The following is a 5018-nucleotide window of genomic DNA, read 5'->3' as shown; positions in this document are numbered from 1 at the left end:
TGATGTGGCCCTCGAGGAAGAATGTCACTGGGACAGTCTAAGAGTCACACCGATTTTAGTTCTTTATCTCTACTTCACGCTTGTGGTTCAAGATGTGAGTTCTGAACTTGCTGTTCCCGCTGCCATGGCTGCTTTCTATTGCTACACTTTCTCCTCATGATGGACTCTTCTCCCTCTGATATCATAAGCTAAACAAACATTTCTTTCTATAAGTTGCTTTGGTCAGGGAGTTTTACTACTATAGGAAAGCAAACTAATACAGGTATGTATATATATATATATATATATATATATATATATATATATATATATATATATGCAGAAATGTGGGATCTAAATCTAGAACTCTTCTCCCAAGTGTGCTACTAAGAAGTAACACATTTTAGTAGATTCTCTGGTTTAAACTTTATTTTCTTTTCCAGGAATGTTTGACACATAGTGATTTTGATTATTAAACAGTGGCTCTAGGGTGACTAACTGAGCTTTGATAGTTTTCATATGCCAATGAATTCTTTTTTTCCATCTTCCTCTCAAAGCAGAGGAAGTAAACCTCCCATTCCCACCCCAAGCGCTGGAGTGGTAGGTGTTTTCTAGAGTGTGCTGTAGTGACAGGCTTTGACTTGTCACAGTAGCTCATAAAATATAACATAGCATTTGCTTGTCTATGTATTTTAGACCATGTATTCTTCGGAGGGAAACTGGCATGCCTATAAAGACAGTTGGGCAGTGCAATGGAGAAGATTAAATGTTAAGAAACTGAAGACTTCATCTGACAGTGTGTAAGTGAGTTTTTGATTGCACCTGACACACAAACCACAGTCACTGGTCCACCATGACTTTTAAATAATTAAAGCCTGTGGTTTAAAATCTGTAATATTCGGAACTATGTGCTACAGCATAATTACAAAGTTACCTTTCTTCAACTTATTTTTTCTTGCTTTTGATTAATTGCAAAGTTTCTGGCATTCAAAGTTAAGTGAGAAATAATATAAATACAGTATAATGTTTTGTTCTTTTTGTATGAAGACAGTGCAACTACTTCACCCTAACTTCTCTGGGCTTTCCTTTGTCTATCTGTGGCACTCCTAAAGTTCTTTACTTTAGTCAGTCTTTGTGGTTTTGAAATCAAATTCAGACATTTTGTAACTTGGATATTGGCAGGGTTCAGTAGCTTTTGTTAAATGCCTATTCTTTTTCATCCTAAAACAAGCACTGTATTTACATAATTATTTTCATTACCAACATCTTATTGGCAGAACTAAATCCAGAATCTGCAACATTGGTCTCCTGAAGGAAAAACCAGCACAAAATTGTGTTTCATGGCCTTGAACTGAAGGAAAACATGGAGAAGGGTGGGCGTGGTCTGTGGTCAGTCTGCTGTCTATGGATGTGTCACAGCTCAGCTCTACTTGATATGTCAGTGTGAACAATATATCTCCAAGTTAAAATTTTCGAACCAGAAAACTAGAGTATTGATACCCACTTTACAGCCATTCTAGGCTGAAAATATAGAATTTATAAGATTCCTAAATCAAGTATTTTGTATGTTCTTGCTGTTGTTAGGATATCACAATATAGTCACTGAAAAGTCTTCCCAGATCTCAGAGATCAAAAGCATGAACTCCATTCTTCTCTATTCCTGTGCAAGTGGAACATAGTGAGAGTGTAGACAGGAAGATGGCTGGCCCTTTCAGGACCAGTGCTCTTCACCTAGAGAAGGAAGGAAACCAATTAAGGAACTTCAAGATGACATCTTAGGTACTAGTATTTTAATTGCTGAAGAAGGCTGTAGTCAAAATAGGAAAAGAAGACTTCAGGACTGAAGAAAAATAACTTGTGCTTTTGTCTTCAGAGAGAGTTTGACAGTGACTAGTTCATTCAGACCCAGAAGTGTGAAAAATGTTATTATTTTCTTGGGTAAGTAAACAGATAGTGTCTACAGAGTCATATAGACTTTAATGTAGCTGAAGTGTGTTTGCTACTCATCTCTGGAAACCAAATCTAGTGAGGCTAGTAAAATGTGTGATTTTTAAATCTGAAAGTCACTTTTAATTTCACTCATAATAGCATAAATGCCCTTTAATGCTGGGTATTAAATCACAATAAGTATTCACACTGAACCATAAGCCATCTGATATGACAGTCATTTATTCAGCATTTGTGTATTGCTGTCAGATCTGATAGGGTAATATTTAAAATTTATTAAGCAGTACATCACAAGGAAACATTTATAATCCATATTATATTTATAATAGTAGCAATGACTGTTGCCAATGCTAGTCAAGTGTAAATTATTGCTCCATTTTAACGTGATGCTACTGCAATATAATGCTCAACAGCTAAGAAACTCATTGCTATGTAACAGTCTTGTCCTGTCTAGAACAGGAATGAGCCTGTACACACACACACACACACACACACACACACACACACACACACTCCAAACTACTATAGACAAAGAAGAAATAAAGACATAGAAGAGACCTGTGAGAAGACAGATTTTTTGATTTACAGTAGATAATGCTTGCTGGGTGGTTACCAAATGAGAAGCAAAGTTTATATTCTTTAATAAGCTTACATATTTCTTGCATCTTCAAGGGACCAATGTTTAAAACCAGATCAATGGGGCAAGCTGAGAACTTGAGGGAAGTAGAAAGCAGAGATTTTTTGCAGAGCTGCTGTTTCCTCTGGGTAAATCTGCAACTAGTGTAAGCACAAGGCCCCATTAATTTTATTTAAGTGTTGATCACCAGATGTTAGGAAACATATGGTAAACATACATGTGTATATTTGTGTGTGAATTATAGAGAATCTAGGAGAATTCAAATAGGCTTTTAAAGCTTTATAGCAACTATGTTTCACTCTTTTAATAGCAAGGGGGCAAGTGTGTAATTATAAGGAACTGTCTCCATGGCAGCCGAATAACTTTGAGTTTGCATGTTACAGGCCCCACTTTAATGCTTTTCTAACAATAGCACTAACACTATGATTATTCTTTTTCTACAGGAGTAGCTGTGCTCAGCAGAGTATCTCACTACAAAGCTATTAAGTGGCAAGCACAGAGCCTTATATCAGGAGTCCCATGTTTCCTTGATGTTTATAAGAATAGTAGAGAAAAAGTATGTGATCAACCAGGTTCCTTACTGTTTTGGAAAAAAATGTTAAATTACATCTCAACTTATACAACTTATTAACCCTTCATCAAGAGACAGTCTCAACCTATTATAGTGTCTACCTGGAAACTGAAGGCAGATGGAGTGATTCATTCAGCAAAAACTTTAGTTTGCACTACATGTCTGTACATATGCTAGGCCTTGCCATGTATCCGTGAATCAAGCATTTTGTCTGACTTCTGTTTACATTTCCCTGCAGAACACTGAAGAAGCAGTTCAAACACTGGTGACATTATGACCCTGAAAGGGAGTTTAGTATTCCCCCCACAGACTCTTTCCAGGTACATCAAGAAGCCAGGATGATTAAACTTGCCAATATACCCTACAAATGCATGCAAAGGATAAGCCCAGGTTCTAAGACATGCTCAGGTGGCAAAACACAAGCCCTAGGGTCTGTTGGGAATCAAGAGACATTTGGTTGACAAAGTAAACACTACTTAGGATTGAGACACATTTTGTATGGATGGAAACAGCTTCCTCCTCCCTCATTTATAAATAGATACATGTTATTTTCTAATCTCTTACTTGTGGATACTTAGTTATTCAGGACTGACATTTGAGGTGGCTCCTACTTTCATTACAGAATCAGTAGCTGATAAAGATCTGTCTAAAAGGTGCTCTGATTTGTTATACCCTACTGGATATAATTATATTGGACTATATTTTACATAAGTGAATTTAAGTCAACCTGGGAAACCAAAGAAATGAGATACCTCAAATAGAATTATCTACTTTGTAAAGGGCAAAAATCTTTGAAAATCTATAAGTCCTACCAAAAGAAAAACAAAAATAGAGGCCACATGCTCTCATTTGGAAACTATGCGGTATTTTCCAATTACAATTTCAATGAGAAACCATAAGACAGAGATAGAAAGAAGGAGACTGGAAGGGAGAGTTTGAAACAGAGTAAAAGAGAGAGCAATATAGACCAAGAAAATTTTATTTTCTTGAATAGCAACTTAGAGGAAGAAAGAAATTGGTGTATTTGGTGACCGTATTGTATCTTGTTGATTTCTGTACTATTCAGAAGTCCTATGTTTAAAATATCTACAGTCTTATAAGTAGCAAGCTTGCAAGTGAGTCTTGTAGGATTTTGACATTAAAGAACTGCAAGGGTAAGTCCTACTGGTTTTCCATTTCCTTTATTTTTGTGCTTGCTAAGTGAATTAAAACTACAAATGTAATGTGTGTATTATGGGAATCATAACAATAACGCTTAGTTTACAGAGTGTTCAAGGAAAGGCAAACATTCCAACAAACTGGTCTCTAACTTCTGGGGGAATCACCATCCCTGACTTCAAACAGTTTTACAGAGTAATTGTCATAAAAACTGCATGGTATTGGTACAGAGACAGGCAGATAGATCAGTGGAACAGAATTGAAGACTTAGAAATGAACCCACACACCTATGATCACTTGATCTTTGACAAAGGAGCTGGACAAAAACCATCCAATGGAAGAAAGATAGCATTTTGAACAAATGGTGCTCGTTCAACTGGAGGTCACCATGTAGAAGAATACAAATCGATCCATTCTTATCACCGTGTACAAAGCTTAAGTCCAAGTGGATCAAGGACCTCCACATCAAACCAAATACATTCAAACTAATAGAAGAAAAAGTGAGGAAGAGTCTTGAACAGATGGACATTAGGGAAAATGTCCTGAACACTAATGGCTCATGCTCTAAGATCAAGAATCAACAAATGGGACCTCATAAAACTGCAAAGCTTCTGTAAGGCAAAAGACACTATCATTAGGACAAAATGGTAAACAACATATTGGGAAAAGATCTTTACCAATCCTACATTTGATAGAGGGCTAATATCCAAAATATACAAAGAACTC

The 5018-nt window shown here is 36.4% G+C and overlaps 1 long non-coding RNA gene across 1 annotated transcript; it reads left to right on the top strand.

The window, feature by feature from the left end:
* The first annotated feature begins 445 nt into the window (after positions 1–445).
* On the top strand, positions 446–3241 carry LOC134486673 (uncharacterized). The gene is made up of 2 exons (XR_010066017.1): positions 446–779; positions 3007–3241. It is a non-coding gene; the product is annotated as an uncharacterized LOC134486673 (long non-coding RNA).
* The last annotated feature ends 1777 nt before the right edge of the window (positions 3242–5018 follow it).

Source organism: Rattus norvegicus, chromosome 4 (assembly GCF_036323735.1).
Source record: "Rattus norvegicus strain BN/NHsdMcwi chromosome 4, GRCr8, whole genome shotgun sequence".
In the NCBI taxonomy this organism is placed as follows: Eukaryota; Metazoa; Chordata; class Mammalia; order Rodentia; family Muridae; genus Rattus; species Rattus norvegicus.
This window is presented reverse-complemented; position numbering and strand designations above follow the sequence as displayed.